General features: G+C 28.0%; 1 long non-coding RNA gene and 1 other non-coding gene across 5 annotated transcripts; both read left to right on the top strand.

Annotated features, from left to right (window-relative positions):
• Positions 1–319: 319 nt before the first annotated feature.
• Positions 320–16803, top strand: LOC103852807. 4 transcript variants are annotated; one of them, XR_001957286.2, is made up of 5 exons: positions 324–7679; positions 8063–8187; positions 8309–8466; positions 8562–8648; positions 8903–16803. It is a non-coding gene; the product is annotated as an uncharacterized LOC103852807 (long non-coding RNA). The 4 variants fall into 4 exon arrangements; XR_630010.3 differs by having other exon boundaries at positions 325–7679; positions 8323–8466; XR_004455617.1 differs by having other exon boundaries at positions 320–7679; positions 8063–8466.
• Positions 16804–21660: 4857 nt separating this feature from the next.
• On the top strand, positions 21661–21760 carry LOC117132203. Its single transcript, XR_004455763.1, has one exon. It is a non-coding gene; the product is annotated as a U6 spliceosomal RNA (small nuclear RNA).

Genomic DNA, 21760 nt, shown 5'->3' with positions numbered 1-21760 from the left:
TTATCTTATTGTATATATATTTAATTATTATATATTTAAACACATGTCACAATATTATAAGGAAATTTATTATCGAATATTTTTTTTCTAAATATCTTTTGATTAGGATTTAAAAAAGAAAAATTAATATTAAATAATATTTTAATTACTTTTTAATAAAATTCGTTTTTGTTAATATCTTAGTATATATATTTTTAATTATGAGATAGATTAATACATGTCACAATCTTAAAATATATAATTGATATGTGTCGCGATCATGTTAATTAGCAAGTTTGAAGAGCCAAGCTTTATATAATAAGATATAATTTTAAGTAATAGTACCCATAAATATCTACATAAATTTATATATTTTATAATATAAAACTATCTTTTATTTTTTACTGAGAAATGCTAATTTTCTACATATATTATATACAAAAAACCATATATTAAAGAACATTTAAAAAATGTTTGCAATTTTTAAATATTTTAAATTTATTTTATGATAATAAGACTGATTCGATAATAAGAAATACGATGTTTTGCAAATGCTATTCAGTTAATGTCAGTCTCTAATTAGTGATATCTAAACATAATCTATTTTTAAATAGTTATTAAATAAATTTGAGATAACAAACAAAATAAAAATCATTTATCATTTTAAATTATTTAAAATATACATTTAAGTAAATATAGAGTTATTTATTCTTTTATTTCATAAAAAATCTCTAACGTAGTTATTTATAAATAAATGGATGGATAAAATAATATATTTACAATGTTAATATTTTGAAGCCTAATATTTATGTTTAGAAAATATAAAACGGTGACCGAAAGTCCAGGTACTCAAAAAATTATCATTTTTATGGATCCACCTTTTTTTTGTCAATTTTTATGGGCCCACCTTTTTTATTGTCAATTTTTATGGACCCACCTTTTTTATGGACCCACCTTTTATGGACCCACCTTTTTTTTGTCAATTTTATGGACCCACCTAGGTAAAGACTTTTCATGGCTGGACTAAACTTTGTGGGGGCAGTGTTAACAATTTTCTTTCCTTTCCCACATGGCCACATGTCCATTGACACATGCAACGTCTATGTTGACATATCAGGGAAAATTGCATTTTAAGTTTTCAAAGTTATCGTCCATTATGGGTAGGCATAAATCAAATGTTTGAATTTTAGAAGTATACGGAATTCGATCTAGTTCATTTGAATAGTCAATTATCTAACAAATTTTCTTCATAACAATTTAAATATTCTATGCCCGGATATTTAAAATTTTAAATAACTTTTAACCGATATCCAATTTTTTTTTTTTTGGTCAAACACCGATATCCAATTTTAAAAATAATTTTTTAAATATAAATCTAAAGATAATATAAAATAATACTCCCTCTGTTTTTATTTGTAGGTAGTTTAACATAAAAGCACGCAGATTAAGACTTCTTAACTTTCTAAAAATCAGCAATGAAAACACACATTGCTTTATCTATAACACATTTATTTTGTCTGAAACATTTAATTAAAAAAGAGGCTATTGCTATTCTTAAGAAGAATAAAAGGATAAGAAAAATTAAAAAAAGTGAACAAGAATACCAAAAATCACACATTTGAGCTTTTAAGAATTTTACAACAAAAATCACACATTTGAACATTTTCTGTTTTGTTTTCTTTTTGATTTTTGCTTCTTCTCGTTCCATTATTTTCTGAAGAGAAAAATGGGTTGAAGAAAACAAATCAAAAGAAACTCTGATAGAATAAGAAAACAGTTACGTTAGATATGTTATTTATAGTGAATTTAGAAGACACAGTTTTTGGTAATTAGTAAATATTAGTAGTTGCCTACCTATTAAATTTAAAATTTATTCATTGTAAGTTGTGTTCAACTTTTTGGAAAAAGTAACCACTATTTAGTTAAATGTTTTTTAATTATATTATTTTATTCCTTTGGATTCTGTAACATCTTATAATATAAAACAAATCTATTTTGCTAAAACTACCTACAAATAAAAACAGAGGGAGTAATAATCTATGATAAAAATAAAAGTTATTTATTTTTAAAACTCTAATAACTAAACTAACTAATTTAATAAAAATATTATATAATAATTATATTTTATATAAGAGTTGAGAGTATTCTCCAATCAGTTTACAACACCGTGGTTTTATTGCAGGATATAAACGGAAAATTCTATTTCAACTCCAACAATATCACTCGCTCCAAATGCGGTTCTAACTAAAAGTCAGTGCTAAATATAATTTCAACTCAGTTATAATTTAAAAAAATAATTTGAACTTTTTAACGTGTATAAATCTACATTGGATATAATAGAAATTAGTCAACCAACGAAGTCATTTTGAATTTTTTATTTTAAATATGCTTATTCCATGATTCATACATGTGCCTTGATATCCTTTTAAACAAATACACTAATCACTAGAATAAAGTAATTTTTTGAAAATACTATTACAAATTTGAAATTATATATACTATTGTACTTTTTCATAGTCTCCAATTAAAACTTAGGTGATAATTGTTTCTGATTTATATAATATTAACATATTTCCTAATTATTATCTTTAATAAACTTAAATTATATTAAAATATACTCATAAGATATTCATAAATTATTAAAAAAATATATACTTAAAATTTTGAACTATTTTTAAAATTTTCTTATATCAATTATTTAAAAATGTAAAACTTGAATGGTAATTTTTTCTTTTTCAAAATTAATTTAATTTACTACATATTTTATTTTTTCATATATTTTAGTTATTGTTTAATATGCCTAATATTTTGAACAAAATATCTTAGTGAAAGAAATGTAATATGCCTATTAACACAATAACGTTTTGAAAAAATATCAAAATATATAATATTAATTTTTAGAAATAAAAAATTGTCATTTTAATTTTAAAAATTAAATTAATTCATATAAGAAATTTATAACTATTTTCAAAAATTTAAGTGCATTTAAAATTTGAAAAATATCAATATTTTATTATTTATATTTGAGTATATTATAAGTTTATTAAAGATATGATAATTAAAAACATGCTAATGTGTTTATATAAATCAGAAATGGTCTTTACTAAAGTTTTAATTGGAGAAGATAAAGAGTATAGAAATATTTTGAACAAAAAAAAAGAGTATAGCAATATATATAATTTAAATTTGTAATTATATTTTGATATGTTACTTTAGTCTAGTGGTTAGTATATCTCTTTTAAAAGGTATTATGGCACGGGTTCAAGCTCCAGAATAAATATATTTTATTAATATTAGAATAACTTCTGTTATAATCAAGTCAAAGACGTTAATATGAAAATCAGATTCAACATGAATCACAGCTCTAAAAATCCGAGTGCAACATCTTTTACGGTAACTGAAAGGCCATCGATCCTCCAAACAGATTTTTGGCGAAGACATATGTAAAAGAGACTAGGCCTCCGATAAGCAGGCGAGCCAGACAGAGCCGTGCTTAGAGCTTTTTAAAAAAGGCATTCGCCTAGGGCCCCCAAATTTTGTAGAAATTTTAGGGCCTCAAATTATAAAAAAAAATACTTTTACATGGTAGTTAACATATTCTATTAATTACATTTTTATTTTTATTTGAATTTAAATTGAACTTCTGTTTAAAGTAACTAGGTTTGTAATCATTTTTGCTATATTTTAAATAAAATTATAAAGATTCTACTTCTAAAAAACTGTAAATATTTGATCACATTGTTCTTTTTTTTATATGCTATGAGTTAGATTTATTTTATATATTTATGAGAATTTGATAAAGAAAATATAATATTTTCAATATATAGTTTATTATAGTTAATTTAAATGCTAAGATTTACATTTTTGACAGCTACCAACATTTCAATCAAAAATTTATATCTTTGTATTTATATTACAAATTCATACTTTTTGTTCATGATTAAAAATTTTATTTTATAAAATTTTGGTGAAGAAAATTTAGAAAACGTTTATGTAATAACTCAAAACTTTTGAGTGTTATATATATATATATATATATATTATTAAAAATATATCATGTAAAATATATTTTTGAACTCGCCTCGGGCCTCCGAAAACCTTCGCACGGCACTGGAGCCAGAGCAACGAAATGAGGCGAGTTTGAATTTTCTTTTCAGGTGAGAAGTGAGAGAGAACAAGACTGACTACTGTTCATCTGGTTTGGGCGGCGAGCCGTACAAATACTTTAAAGATGTACATAATAATTAAATTAAATTAAATTAAACTAAAAAAAAAACTGTAAACAATATATTATATTAGTGCAAAGATAACACCACAATAAATTAATACAAAATATAAATCAAAGAGACAATATAGATATAAGCAACCAACTATGCTTTATTAAAAATCGTCTAAACAATTTCTTACAAAACTTGCTTGTCAGTTTCACACCCTATTAACACCCTAACAGCTGCTACTGAAATATTTTTAATCTACCCAAACTTGTCTATTTGTCATCATTACTTCATCAACTGCTTCAGTACGACCCAAGAACACCCCTAAGAGATTTTCACTATTCTTCTATAATAATAGCCAGTGTCTCATGGAATACACACGATTCCATAGCTCTTTTATATTGATTTCCATGTTTGTGAAACCCTAGCCTCCATGGAACATGGATATAGACAGCTTTCACATCAATAAGTACACTTTTCTTTTCTTGAAATGCACTTATTCTTCAAGGCATAAACTTATTCCCCAAATTTACCTTTTGCCTTTTCTCCACGGTATAAACTTGCTCCTCAAGTTTATCCCACGCTAGCTCAGCATCTTGCGTCCACATGGTCTCTACCACTTCGCATGCCTCTTGGTTCCTCAGCAACTGTTTCAACGACTACGTCAAGACATAAACCCTCAGTTTATCCTTCTCCATCTCACCATATCGTGCATCCACATGGTAACCCATCACTCTTCATGCCTTATGTAGTAACGACTAATGCATCCAACATCAATGACTTCGCCGCCTAATTAATCACAGAAGACTATTGACATCTACAAGTTCCACTTGCATCTTCAATCTCCCCCTTTTAGCTTTGTGTGCCGATCAAGCACAATATCCTTCTGGTTCAACAACCACGTTTCTTAACCTCGAAACTTCCACACTTGATATGCCATTCTCCCCCACGAGAGTTGCACTATCTTCACCACTCCTTATCTTGGCTCCTTAGGCTTGAGCTTCTTCCCTTCTGCTGTAAATATGGTAGGCTCCTCCCACCTACTCTTCACAGCTATCCATGCAGCATCATTGACTCCTCAAACCAACAACTTCATGTGTACCTTCCAATGACCATATCGACCATCCTTCAACATGATTGTCTTCTGCATAGAACAATCATGTACATCTTCACCTTCAGGATCACACCAGTAACTTAGGTGACCTGCTCTGATACCACTTATTAGTTCAAAGATGACACCATAATAAGGTAATGCAGAAGATAAATCAAAAATAAAATATAGATACAAGCAACCAACTATGCTTTATTAAACAATCTATTACAAGACTTACTTATTAGCTTTACACACCCTGTTAACACCCTAACAACTGCTACTGAAAGATTTCTAATCTACCCAAACTTGTCTCTCTGTCGTCAGTACTTCAGCATGACCAAAGAACACCCCTAAGGGATTTTAACCCTTCCTCTATAATAATAGCCAGTGTCTCATGGAATACACACAACTCCATAGCTATTTTATAGTGATCTCCACGTTCCTGAAACCCATATCAATAAGTACACTTTCTTTTTCTTGAAATGCACTTATTTCTCAAGGCATAAACTTACTCCCCAAGTTTATCTCTTGCCTTTTCTTCACGGTATAAACTTGCTCCTCAAGTTTATCCCACGCCAGCTCAGCATCTTGCGTCCACATGGTCTCTACCACTTTGCATGCCTCCTGGTTCACTCTCTGACACACACTGCCTCAGCAACTACTTCAACGACTACGTCAAGACATAAACCCTCAGTTTATCTTTTTTCATCTCAGCATATCGTGCATCCACATGGTAATCCACTACTCTGCATGCCTTATGTAGTAACAATTAATGCATCCAACATCAGTGACTTCGTCGCTTAGTTAGTCATGAAAGACTATTGACATCTACAAGCTCCACTTGCATCTTATATTATAGGGAAATCTTTCAAATAAATCTAAAAATGTTTTATGACCAAAAACATACAAAGAGAAAAATGACAAAAGTAAGTTTCATTAAAGAGATAAAAAAACATTTGTGTCTCTACTATATATATATAGAAATCAATATTAAATAATAAAAATAGATTTTTATTTTGAAAAAAATAAAACTTTTTTTTTTAAATGTTTCTGATATTTCTTTCAAAATTCATTTTAGGCTTTTTCAAAACTCTTATTTTTCCAAAAATATATTTAAAATTATTACATTAATTTTATACCTTAAATTTTAAATTCTAAACCATAATCTCCAAACCCTAAAGCCACCTCCTTCAAATCTAAACCAAATACAGATTAGTTAACCTAAGATAAAAATATATCTTGCCTTCTCTCGTGACAACGACTTTTATATTTTCTGATTAACAACTTGTAATATAGAAAATATTATAGGATATCAATACATTTAGTTTTTTTTTTTTGAAAATATAAAGTTTTAACTAATACATCATTTTTAATTAATCACATAAGCATTGTAAAGATATAAGGTGTTGACAACTCATCAAGATTAAATTGTAATTAATACCAAATAGAAGGTTATATATTTTAAAATGATTCTCAAATAATATATAGTGAGTTAGGTGATTCTTCTATGCTCACACACACATATAAACATTTAAAAATAATAAAATTATAATTAGTTAATTTTTCATTTTCACTTTTTGATAATTTCTGAATAGTTTCATAATCTATATGTATAAAAAGTAAAAATAAACATTGTGTTAAATTATTATGTTGGCGTCGCAGTTAAATATGTAATTATATGTATAACCATTCAAATCAGTTCAATTTTTTTGGTATATTGGGTTGTATCTATTTTCAACTGAAATGTTGTTTATTTTGGTTTTAAATATTTTAATATTTTAATTATATTTAGTTCTGTTCATCATGATGTTTATAAATATATTAACAATCTAATAATATATGTTGTTTTGGAAAGATTTAAAAAAAAAAAAAACTAACTGTTAATGTAATTAGAGTTGCATTAACCAATATAATTAGTGGTATTCTAAAACCACATGCATATTTAAATATTCATAAAATAACTTAATGGTAATCTAACAATATTAAAAGGAATATATGCTCAACAGAGAAGCATGCCACGTCGACAAATTAATTCAGACCAATCAAATTGTTTTAATGTGCCATGTCACTTAAACAAAAAAAAAAATCTAACCGAAGAATGGCTTCCTTCCTCTCTTTTCGTTGTCTTTCCAGTTTTTCTCCATCCCACTTCTTAGCTGTTCCAAGTTTTTATTCCATTAACTTCATCCATTATTGCCTTCTTCAAAACAGAAATCATAGATTTTTCTTCGACTTCCCGTTTTCCCTCTATAAAACAGATGCAAAATGAAATAATATCTAAGAAACTATGCGTACCACCGAGAATTACAGCAAAACAAACAGGCACATCAGCTGATGACAATGAAATTGGAGTTGAGATCGCCATGAGGGTGATTAGATTCGCCAAGGGCTAGGTCCGTTCTCCTTTCTGAGCTTTCTCACACACCCTCTTTCCTAGCTTTTACATCTGTCTTGATTCCGATTTGACACCAAAATTTCGATATCTACGAGGAGAGTGCGTAAAGTTTAAAACTTTATGCAATTCTAGATTCGTTAATGTAGTAAACAATGATGAGATCTGCGTGTTGGTGATTCTAAATAGATATTCTCGAGGGCCGAGTTCGATTAGGGTAAAGTAGCTAACTTTTCAAATTTGTCTTTGATTCAACTTTGTCTTTGATTCGAGTCTTCAACATTGAAAGAGGAACACTTTTACTATAGTTGTAGTCTGCATTGCTGGTGTCTATTCGTTTAACTAAGACTCTGGATCTGATCATTTTTCTGTTTTGATTCACAGTTTCCCCTTTTGAACTCTTCCCAAAATTGCAACGGGACAACTGTTCTCTCGGACCATACAAGCTTTGTTCTACAACTATAATCAGCTTCCTGTTCAACGAATGCTTGACTTTGACTTCCTATGTGGTAAACATTTAACAAACTACACTGTCCTATGTTGGTTTCGTTTTGATCAGTTTTAGATTTTGACTTCAAAGCTTTATACATGACGTTAAACGCCTTCTCTTGCTGGAATAATTGTTTAAAGCATCAAACTTGAAGGTTGGATTTTGTGGTTACCATTCCTAGCTTTCTTAAGCTTCACGCAGCAGTGTAGAGGAGATTCAGAGCCGTAAGAACTGCTAGACAGACTGTGCGAGAGCTGTTCTTGCTGTTGGTGCAGCTTCAAGATCTGAAGCACTGAAGGTATAAATGTTATCTATGAACCATATCTTCAAGTCTTCTTTTATCTCCTTTTGTATCAAGGCTTTAGTTAGAATTTCTATTTTTGCCTTTTTCAGGAAGAAGTATTAGCAACGAGCCTTCTCGAACTGAATGGCTTCTTCACCACTTACTTTCCTTCAGAGGCCACTAGATCTATTGTATTTGTAAGTTAAGTTTGTCATTTTATTTTATGTGGTTAACATATGCCTATATTAATCTCTGTCTCTGTCTCTTGCAAAATTGTTGATTTTGTTGATATGTTGCATTTTATTTTATGATTTCTGTGGCTGTTTCTAAAGATTTGTTGCATTTTACAATTCTGTTTCTTACCTTAGTTTCTTTGTTTGTGTATATTCTCACTGTGGTTTTTTTCATCGTTTGATTGAGGCTGATTTGTATTGTGTTCTTTGTGTTGCAGTTTTTGTAGCAACGAGAATCTATATCCTATAAATAAAGATGACGAACTCCCCAAATCTCTCCGCTTCATCCAATCCATTCTTATCTCTTCCTTTCAAATCTTGGAACTTTGAGGACATGTGGAGATTCCCTCTTACGTGGAGTTTATGCAACCAAATTGCAGTAACATTGCATCCTCATCTTAACTGCAGAAGATTTGACCGAACTATCTTCAACCTCCCTCATTCCGGCTTCCTAGGCAAAGATAATGATTCAGGTCTTACAAAGTAAGTGAGCATTACTGGTGCTGTTGCTCTTCTCGCATATGATTTTTGTACACTAGAAAAATTAAGTTTCTGCAGTGTATTTAAAACTAAATAAGCTCAAACGAATGTCTTGCATTATTTTTTTCTTTACACTATCACTTAAAAACACATTTAGATTGGGGAAATTTTTTTTTTTTATGAAATTTCAAATTTATTCATCCTTCATGGGAAAATCATTTACAAAAGATTGGGAAAATTTTTCAAACGACTGAAGTTATAAGTTTACTGATTTCAAAGAATTATACGGAGTTGCATTTATCAAAAGATAACAATATGTAATATACATAGTACAAATCCAAATGATCTAAAAGTTTCAAGGGGTTGACAGTTACCCAATAACAACTTCCCATTGTGGACAAATGGATACAGCATCAGAAGATATGGAATATATGAAATAGAATTTTTCAGACCATACATTCAAATGTTGATTTAAAAAAAAATGAAACCAAAATCTGCAAAATATATTATGTAAAAACCTAAGTCATAATGTGAAAGTGAACTTACCACTAATCATGAAATAAAAACATAAAATACAAATATATTTGAATTAAGCGAGACACAAATAAAAAAATAGAATGAGAATTAACATGTCACTATACTAAACATCAATAGTAAGGTCTACAGTCCCCAAAATCTTGTGTACTCTCAAAACCTTACAACTTTGTTTATAATCGTCGGTCTACTAATTTGACATCCAATCAATGAATTGGTCTGACCGCACATTGCCTTACTCCTACTAGCTTCCAGCGATCTAACATTGTTGAAGTCGTAACGGTAAACTTAAATTACATTAATTTTGTAAATTTGGCTTCGTAACGCAATCCTCATTTAGTTGATGTTACTGATATTCTCTTTAACATTCTAAAAACCAATCTTTCTACTATGAAAAAAAAATTAAACTAACTGATTATTATAATAATTAAAAAACATACATTACTTTTAGTTTAACTTTTCAATGGATAAATGTCAACCGTAGTAGATGATTATGATTTGTTTGTATTAACAACATGAACACATCACTATGGAAATGAAATAACTAAAAAAATCATTGTGAAAAATGTTTATAACAATAAATTTATTACAAATCACACCAATACAAATGCAAAATTAAAACACTATATTTTACACCAAATGCTAAAATATTTTACAAAAAATAATTAGTAAAACACTAAAAATTAAAGAAATTCATTATAAATGGAAAATCTAATATAAACTGAGACACACATATATTCTACACCACGTTTTTTGTTATATAATATATACTAATTATTAATTATGACATTACTGAATCTATTTCTATATTACTTTAAAATATAAAATTTTATAATTGTATCACATTACATTTGTTTTTCAAATGATTTAGTTTGGAAGTGGGTATATTAATTTATTATCGTGAAAAATAGTTATTATAATAATATTAAAATCTGATATTTTTAGAATAAAAAATAGTAGTTATTCTTATTTTAGATTTTTTAAACTATATTAAATTGAAATAGAAATCAAATATTAAAATATTAATTTTTAATTTAATAATTTTGTGTTTTCTATTAAAAATATTGTTAGTAGTTTTTTCAACTTAAACCAACAAAATTTAATTAAATTTATAATATAATTTTAGAATAAAATAGATTATATTTATTAATTTCAGTATAAAGTAAAATTTTAAATATTTTATAAAACTAAAATATAATTTAGTATAAAATAGTTTCAGTGTAAACCCACCCGCCCGTAGGGCGGGCCAACCTCTAGTCATTAATTAATGTTTCGCTTACGTTTGTTTAGAAAACTCAAAATGGTTTATCTATGTTTGAAAATAAAATAGAAACTTTTTTAAATTATATTGTTGTTGTAGTTTGACATGTAATTTTCGATATAAGATTTCTGACCAGTTTGATTATTAAGTTTTAAGCATATTAAACTATTGTTTTCGTAGTTCTAGTTAGGTTAAAATGTTAAATTTAGTCTTTTTATTTAGTTTGGTTCTTCTTACATTTGTAAGTATATCTTTTAAAATCTATATAATTTGATATTTTTATTTTTAGACTAAAATTAGAATAGAAAATATGAAGGATTTTTAAAAATTATTGATTCACCCAGTTTAAATTAAACAAATATCAACTTTTATTTAAAAATAAAATAGTAAATATTTTTAATCAGAAAATATTAGGTAAAATATCCATAGTTATTAAAATTAAATTTATATAAAATAAATAATATATTTGTTTTTATATATTATTATTTTCAAATCTAATAATTTATACGTCACACTAATTCTTATTAATAAAGTATACATATATTCCTAAATTTTTGTTTTGGAGAAAAAATCCCAAATAGCTTTACAGAAATTTATAGATATTTTTATTTTTTATAATTGAAAAATAAAATAAAAATTATTAACAAATTAATTAAAATACAAATATTGATAGTTACATATAAATTTAATTTATTAAGAGTATCAATTTAATTGACTATAATGAGTGCAACACGTAAGAAACTGACTTATCAAATAATATTATAGAAATAAAGATATTTGAATTCCATAACAATCATACCCTAAATTATTTGGAACTGAAACTGACTTATCAAATAATATTATAGAAATAGAGATATTTGAATTCCATAACAATCATACCCTGAATTATTTGGAACTGAATCATATCTGAAATAAATTGATTTGGATTAAAATAAAATTTCAAATAAATAAACGTGATATTAACTGTTCATTTTTGTTTGTTTAATAACACCACCACCTTAATTGGAAAAATATACAGAAGTATAAAACATAGGACCCTCTAAGACATGTTTTAAATTTCAAATCTGTAACATTATACAGTTATTCTCCGTTATGTCTTACGTAAAAAATGACTGTGAAACTTTTTATTATACTATTGATCAAATAGAGAACATTACAAATTGTTTTATTTAATAATTTATAATTATTTAGTAATTTATGATTAAATTCGTGCTTTTAGTTATCACTTATGGTGGTGAAATCTTTTATTAATCAATTTTATAGAGAGAGAATACCTCTCTGCCTTTTCACTCTTTCCTATCTTTCAGAGGAAAAAGGATCGTGTTTTTTTTGCTGTGTCTTTCGATCGTATAGCTTCTCCAAAAAGATTTTCTATTTTAAAGTTTTTGAAATATTTTATTTGAAATTTTCAAATGTTTTTCTCCAAAAACAAAACTTCAAATCCAACTTCAAAATTATTTGTATCTTACACTATAATTTTTATATTTATCATAATTAATATAAATTCATAATTCTTTTAATAAATAACTAGCACATATATAAGACTATTACAGCAATATTAACTAATACAATTTAAACTAAAATATAAAATTTTAAATAGAAATACATAATTAAATATTAAATCAAAAACAAAATACCACATTATTTCATAAATTATTTTTAATGCTCCATTTTTGGTTGCAGAAAATCTTTTTGAACAATTATTAGGTTCCACAGAAAATTTACAAGAGTATTTATTTTATTGTGATATTTAAATTTGTGTAATAACTATATTTTCATATATTTTTAAATTTTTTTTATTAAGTTTTTTTTTTGTAATATTTTTGTTGTTTAATTCTAGTTTTAAAATTTTTATTTATGTTTATGTGTAAAATTTGAATTAAAAAAAAACAAATTTGAAATATTTATGAGATATGAAAAATTTAAAAATTAAAACAATAAGTGAAAATAGTTAAAAATCATAAATATGATGAAAGTTATCTGGAAGATATCACGCTGTTACGAAGAAGTTTTCTCAACTCAGACATCGTTCATGTACCTCGGACGAGATCTTACGGGCGGATAGCTTAGCACGCAGTGGTAGAAAACAACCGTCTTTCGTCGTTCACATGGATGCAGAGTTAATATGAATCTGTGAATATCTTGTTGTCAGAAAAAAAGATGTATAATTAATTGTAAGAATCAAAATGCAAATAAAAAAAAATGAAATTTCATATTTGAAATTTTGAGTGGTAAAATTTTAAACCCAAATTTAATGTTTTGAAATTCATTTTTGGAGAGTAAAAAATTGTATATTTGAAGTTATAGAGTTTCTTTTAAAGATGCTCTTAGGATCGAGTCTTTCGTTCGCCATGTCGGGCTATGTCGGATTTGGTCTTAGCTGTGGCAATTTTATAGTGAATTTCAATCTCCAACGAATCAAATCTTCATGTTCTACTTTCTTTAGTTTGGGATTGAGCTTGTCTTGTGGGAATGCTGTTAAAAGGTGAGGTCATGGGTTCGAGGCTCACCAACAACCTAATTATGAAGTTAGAAAGAACTCGGGTTGTCATATAAAAAGTCGACTTTTTTTGGAATGGATTCAGAAGAGTCGGCATTATTATAAGGGTCCGACAAAGGATCTAGTTCCGGCTTGACTTAAACTTCCTCTGTTATAAACTCCGGTGGAACAGGGCCTCTCCGCTTAAGTGGTCACGGCTAAAATGAAAGGTGGTTCGAGGGAAAAGCTTTGCCGGTGGGTTACTTCTTCACAGGGGCGGATGCATAGAAACTTACGGGGACACGTGTCCCCATCTCTTTTTTATTTTACTTCACTAATTTGCATTAAAGGGCCGTTCGTTTTAACATCTTTCATCTCCATCCAGATGATCCATTAAGATTTTTGTGATAGTTTGTTTGTTCATCCAAATAGTTCATCTAGATGAATCATCTAAATATATCTTATGTTTTTTTCTTTATTTTTATTTTCATGCTAATGAGTTTAGTAAACAAATTACCAGAATACCTTTTGTGTTTATTTAATCATATGTTAAAATTTCACTACAATATTAACTTCTAATAAACAAAAAAAATTGATAAACATGTATTTGAAAAAAAAAATTTAGAGTTTCAAACTAGAAAGAGTATTAATAATAAACTCACTATAACTTCGGTTTTGGCGAAAAACGAGATTTTTCGGTTTTGACGGGAAAACGAGATTTTTTTTATTTTGACAGGAAAACGAGATTTTTCGATATTGACACGAAAATACAACTTTTGGTTTTGGCGAGAAAATGCGTTTTTAGCGGGAAAATACGTTTTTGGCAGAAAACATATTTTTTTTTGCAGTTTTGACAGGAAAATACAATTTTTGGTTTTGGCGAGAAAAAACGTTTTTGCGCTTTTGGGCAGAAAAATATGTTTTTGGCAGGAAAATACGCTTTTGGCGAGAATACGTTTTCGCGGAAAAAATGCGTTTTGGCAGGAAAATATGTTTTTTTTATGGTTTTCACGAGAAATCGCGTTTAACAGTTTTGGCGGATAATGCATTTTGATGAGAAAATGCATTTTTCGGTTTTGACGGAAAAACACGTTCTGGCAGGAAAACACGTTGTCGCAAAAAAAAAAACAGGAAAACACGTTTATGGTTTAAGCGGGAATAATAGACATTATACCATATTGATTGAATCATCTCCATCCAAATTAGTTCAGTTGAATAGACTTTAAAATTAAAGTCTAAATTTTCAAAAGTCATCCAAATTAATGTCTAAACGAACAAAACTTTCATCTCTATCCAAATGGTTGATCCATATGGAGAAACGAACAAGTCCTAAATTGTATAATGTACAAATTCAAAAATTAAACATGATAAAAAAAAATAGCATATGCCTCTGTCTCAATACTGTTCTACGTCCGCCCCTGCTTCTTCATTGCCGGAGAAGAGGAAACGTGTGTCTTGCCCAAAATACAGTTGAAAGCCACGTAGCAAAGAAGGGATGAATGCCTCACATGTGTTTGTCTGAACTGATTTTCTGTATCTTTAGTTGGTTTACGTGTTGGGTTTGTATGCTTAAATTTGTCTCTCTTTTTTTTATTACACTTCATCTTATTAATTAAACCGAAAGAACATAATCGTTGCGAAATACATCAGCAATAAACATTGGTACATAATTATGGAATAAGAACGACTTAGAATCTTGTATTCTTTCTTTCGCCAGCTTATCTGCAACTCGATTTGATGTACGATTAATCCATCGAAATTGTACTTCTTCCAAACGAGCCTGCCACCATAAAATTTCCCGTTTCCAGTTATACATATCAAAGTGCAGCTTCCTATTATTTAATATCTCAAGTTCTCAACAGCCTTTTCACAATCACTTTCGACAATGACTTTCTTGTGACCGCTGCTCCAAACATGTTGTAAAGCCATTAGTATAGCCTGCTGCTATTCGCATTCCAACGCATTCTTCACTTGTTTTCTAGTAGCTTGAACAGCACCTTTGTAAACACCCCAGTTGTCTCGAATGACCCACCCGACTTGTCCTGGAATTGCATCATTTAAAAAAGACTCATCCACATTATATTTGAGCCACTCAACAGGGGGTCTACTCCATGGTTTTTGCCTCAAATTATTGACATTTCTGTGGGAAACATTTTGCTGAACAACTATGTTCCTAGTATCATTCCACCATTCTTTTGCATCATCATAAGCCTGTTGAAAGTTGATCTCCAATGAATTCCTTTGTTCTGAAAAATGAGCATGTTTCGACTTTTCCAAATCCTTCATAGTATCTAGATTGGTAAGTCATGTAGATGTTGGAGCCGAGAAGAATTACTACACCTGATACATTCCTCTATCTTCTCTTCTATTATTAGCTCAAAAGGCTTAATGAATCAAAAGTTGACAAAAGAAATATATTTTAATTTATATTTTACTATGTTAAGATTATATTAGGTGGCCGGTCCGTACCCTGTGCGGACATAAAAAATATAGATAAAGATGATAACATAAAAAAAAAAAAATCCTAGAGAAGAGATTTTTCTCCAACGCTTTTATTTTATCAAATCCCAAATCTTTCAATGTTTTGTTTTTGTTGTAATATATGTTCGATCTTTGATCGATTCCACTTTGGTTGCCGAATTTTGTTTTTTTCGCTTTGGAGACTTTTGTTTTGTTCTCAATCTTAACGAAGCGGTTCTTCTATCTTTGATTGAGACTGCAATAACCTGTCATTCATCTGACCCTAATCCAGTAGTCCAATGAGCAGATACTTTCTTTTGCCGCTCACCTTAATTCCTGTCTAGGAGAATAAATTATTTATTTGCTAGTTTAACCTATTTAAGTGTAAGAAAAGCATTTCTGATGGGAGTCGATTAGGTTTGATAGATTTTCTGAAGTTGTTTTGGAGTGGATCAAGAAGAGTTGGCATTTTTAAACGGTCCAACATAAGGTATATCTTCAATCCGGCTCAAGTTTCCTCTGTTCTAAATCTCCGGCAAAATAAGGTCTCTCTGGTCAAGTGGTCAACGGCTGAGATGGAAGGAAATTCCAAAGAGTACAAGGCTTGGTTAAGAAATAGGATCCAATACTGGATAGAGAAGAGGTGATTAATTCATGGCGGATCTCGGCCGAGCATCCTTCCGATGGCAAAAGATAGTGGTGAAGACTTTTGATTCGCAGGGACGGACTGTAGACGAGTAGAGCTGACTCTTCTTTTCTATGGTTATTTTTTAAGGTATGATTAATTGTGCTATTACAATGTGTAATATATGATTTACCGCTAAGCAATAATTATACCATTTTATGAGAATACATGTTTGACTGTATCATTCTGAGCGGTTCTATAAGATCTGTGTTTCATAGTACATTCTACACCATATTGAAGATCTTTTATAACTATTTTCTCCATAATCTACATAATTTTGCATTATTTGGGGTTTGAATCTCAGATTTCCGTATAGAAGCATTAATGAACTTTTAATCAAATCATTGAACCAAAGTGGCTTCCAGGAAAAAATTATTTGTTTTTATGAGCTTTAATGTATTATCTATTATTTGGGTTTCCTTGTATAATATTCTCTGTACTTGTGTCTTTGGGCTTTTAAATGCTTAATTAAATTTTGATCTGAACTTTTAAACTGCGAGATTTGTTTTATTTGTCAAAATATATTAAATACACAGAAGAAATTTTACATATTATATAATTTTATCTTTCAATATGCATTTTATATTTCTGCCATCAAATAAATAAAAAAACTTATATTTATGTAACTATATGTTGATTGCTTTAATTTATATTATAATATTATTTTACCTTTCAATGTGCTTAATGTGTCTACCGACTTTACAAACATGGGCATTATCATCAACACCATCAAGCTGTCAAACTTTTCCTATCTCGAATATCTACGCTAAAATGGACTATTTTTTCTGGAGAAAGAATAGTATTATAGATCCAGAAGATGATAGAGATTTTTATCCTTGAATAATCTAGTACATTTGAAAGGCTAAGAATAAACTCTTCAAAAGGCGAAGATCCGTTGGAGCTAGTCAGATATGTATAGAGTGAGTGTCGAGCCTGGTACAATGCAAAGGATACTATACATGCTCCTCCACAAGCACAAATTGTTGAAGAAACCCAAGCCTTAAGCTTGCATAATATTTTTATGGTGGATGGTTCATGGACCTCTACAGATGAATTCGTTGAATTGGATTGGTTTAGAAGGATAGCATGGGAAATATCTAACTTATGAAGACACATAACTTAAAGAGGCATGAGACAGCATTACACTCGGAACTGGAAGCGCTAACATGGGCAATAGAGAGCATGCTACAACATTCGACCTGTTAGAGATTTGAAACAGATTGCAAGAACCTTATTGCAATGATAACGGACCCATAAGCTTGGCCAAATTCTCAACTGAGCTGGAGGTCATTCAAATTCTCCATATATTTTTCCGGATTTCAAGACCAGCTACTTTCCAAAGCGCAAAATAAAATTACTGATTCACTAGCGAGAAATGCTCGTTCTTTTCATAGATCGTTTTGCTTTATTGGTTATTATATTCCGGCCTGGTTATCCAGACCATCTCAAATTTTAGTAATAGAATAGTCGTTTGTTGCAAAAAAAAAAATGTGCTCATTAGTTTTAACTAAATAATTCAAATTAGATGAAATTAAAAAAAACATGCACTTTCACCGATGAATTTGCTGAGTCGTATATAAACTGGTTTAGATATTATTTGAAAAACTGTTAATTAAAATTATGTTAAGATCTAAAAAAACGTTATCAATCCGTGATATAGTTAACCTGGTATAAAAATTAGAAAATTTCTTTAGTATTTTAAAAATATTGAATTGAACTTTTGATTTATTTTTATCAAATAAGGAAATAAGGAAAATTTCTGAACGTAAAGTTATTAAATGCCAAAAGACTTCTATATAATATATGGTTTTAGGTTATTGTAGTTCTGGAGAAGTTAATAGAGTTGAAGTTTAGATACAATTTTCGAATTATTACCATTCAGCATACACTAATTTGTGTATTTTAAGTGTTGATATCTGTTTTACAAATATTTTTTTGTATAATAATTAAATATCAATTTTGGAAATTTTATTAAAATTGAGAAATATTTATAAACTTTCAACATTAATTAGTTTGGAAATTAATTTAGGTATGTTTTTTAATTGACATAAAGATAATAAATGCTAAAAGATAGTGTTAGGTAGTTTTCAGTGGCATTAAAATGTAACTAAAATGTTATTTTAAATGTAAGTTTATCATTGAAAAAAAACATTTAAGCTTTGATCCTTAAAAATTGAAAAGTAATACCGTACCACACCTTCCGCCCCGAATCCCCCTATATATTAAAAGTGAAGTCACTTTAGTGAGGTCTGGTGACGTGTCGCTCATAGGTGAAGTTTCAAATAAATTGTTATAATTTGATTAGTCGATTGTTTTTAATTTTTATTTATTTAAATTAGATCTAAAAATTTAAGGTAAGTTTAAAGACATTTAACATCACTTGCCATATAATCTAAAGAATATTACAAATAACAATTTATGACAACTAATTCTCGAAATTATAGAAAGATTAATAATGTTATATTTATTACTTTTAATATTTATAAACTATAACATATAATGAACGGATTTTTATATAAGATAATTATAATAGTTTTATATTCTACTTGATGAATTGTATTCGAATATAATTATGTAATAACTATTTTAAATATTACAAAATCCAAACATGTTTATTAATATGATTTTTAAATTATTTATCGTTGTTTACAGAATTAATTTATCAGAATTTTAAAATTATTTATATAGTGTTATAAATTATTTATAAAAATATAAATTCTACTATATATTGATTGAGAAGTCACATAAGTGATTTTTTATTACGTGTTGATCATAAATGAACTCTTCAAATTGTTATTATTTGATTGACCGATGATTTTTAATTATATTTATTATAATTATATCTAAAAGGAAAGGATAATTCAATTACCACTTTCCAAATAATCTACATAATATTAGAAATAATTATTTATGGTAACTAATTGTTGAAACTATGAAAGAGTAATAATGCGATCAATTTTTTATATATTTATAAATTACATAAAACAATAAACAAAAGTGTTTATTTGAATTGATATAATGATTTTATATTCGTATAGAAATAATTATATTTGTATATAAAGTATCATAATAAATATTAATGTCTAATAATTCAATGCATGCTTTATAAATCATTTATAAAATTATAAATACATTTATAAAAATTAGACGTTTTAAATTATTATTGGAGGTTCTAAGTTATTTATAGAAGCTTATACATTAATTTATAAAATGTATTTTGAAAATTTATCCTCCTATTACAATATTTTGAATTTTATTCATTTTTAATGGTAAAATTCCTCAACTATGTTTACTTAGTGTAGAAATCCCTAAACTAAAGATTTACTGGTAGTAATAGTAATTATGACCTGTTAGAGTTTAATTTATTAAATAAAATTAGTTTAGGGGTTTTTCGTTAAATACTTAGTTTGAGGGTTTTTACCCGAAACAAACTTAGTTGAGAGGTTTTAACGTTAAAATTCCTTATTCTTTCCTTATTATCTATTATTTAAATACTTATAGTGAGATTTGTTTTATCAAAAATCAGTTGCAATCAACTGACGAGATATATTCTTTTTTAATATCATGCATTTAATATTTAAATATATATATATATATATAGCAAGATTTGAGTTACCAAAATTATGTATATATTATAACCATAATATCTTAAAAAAATTATTAGAAGATATTCTATCTTATAGCTGAACTAAAATTTATTAGAGGATATTATATCTCATAGTTTCTCTTGAAAACTAGGTCATTTAAAAACTTAAACTAATTTGCTATATAAATATCATGCCACCCCCATTAGTTTCACGCATCTATCTTTTAAGTTTTTATATGTTTTTGATCGCTTTAATTTAAATTCTACTTTTGTGATCTTACGCATGTATATGATAATCAATAAGTAACTCATAGACGGAAACACCATTACTGGTAATTTTATAGGGGATTCTTCTTCTCCGTTTATTTTTGTTCTCTTCCTCTCCATGTTGTATCTCTATCTATATTTTTGCATCAGTAGTGATTCATTCAACTAACAAAAAGAGACGACTTTGTTTATCCAGGAACTGATCATCCCTTTAGAAAAAGGTAATTCTTTTTTTTTCTAAAGTTAAATCAGTTATCAAGAATATAATATAAGATGTGTATGCTAATCAAGTGCAATTTATTTATTGTGTGTGATCCTCTTCGGTACGTCTCAGAGCCAAAGGTAATTTCAAAGCTTTTTAAAAACTTTGTAACTCATTGACGTTGTCCTATCAATTATATAATTTGTTATCTTTTGGAGATTGTTTACATCTTTAAATATTTTTGTTAGAATTACTTTTTTTCTGACTCAAGGCTTAGAGAAAGAAACCGTAAATTGCTGTTACAATGAAATCAATGATAATAAATCTCAGGTAATTCAAATATCTCTTTTATATATCATGGCAAAAAAATTTATTGGAGTTATGCGTGAAATATTTGTTTTTTCTCAATTATATTTTTTGATGTTTTAAGATTAGTGTTAAATGTGATCATTTTCTGAACGTTCTAATGTATTCTTTGTTCATATGAACATAGTATAAATATTAATATGTAACATCGAATCTTTCATATTAACCATATACATGTAACATAAGTATTATATAGTTGTAAATGTATAATTATCAATTTAATATTAAAGTTAATGTCTGCACATATTTTTATTAAAAAAACAATTGTATTACATATTTCATACGGTGAGTACTTGTGGACAAGTTATTCAGATTATTCGGCTACAACTGGTGTTTTTGGAAGAATGACTAAGGACAAGAATAACAGCGGAAAGATATTGACACAATGTTAAGTCTTTTTCTTCCTCTTCTTCGCCTTTTTCTTTGCTCCATTTCTCTGCTGCGTCTAGGATCGATCAAAGCTAATGCTGTTCGGAGCTCCAAAACTCTGAAATAGGAAATTAGACAAATATCACGAAAACCAAGGAAGCTAATGCTGCTCAGAGCTCAAACTCTGAAATTTCCAGTTCTTTTTTCTACCCACTCCCACGAAACAACATACTAAATTCCTAAGAAAACAAAAATAAAGAAAAACAGACAGAAAAGGTAAAAAAGGAGTATCTTCAAAGACATCTTATAAAATTGGAACGATACAGAAAATATTATCATGATCTTGCGCAAAGATGACACATAAATCGAGAAATAGTCTAACTTCAA

Source organism: Brassica rapa, chromosome A02, assembly GCF_000309985.2.
Source record: "Brassica rapa cultivar Chiifu-401-42 chromosome A02, CAAS_Brap_v3.01, whole genome shotgun sequence".
NCBI lineage: Eukaryota > Viridiplantae > Streptophyta > Magnoliopsida > Brassicales > Brassicaceae > Brassica > Brassica rapa.
The sequence above is the reverse complement of the archived record's forward strand: the minus strand, read 5'-3'. Positions and strand labels throughout refer to the sequence as shown.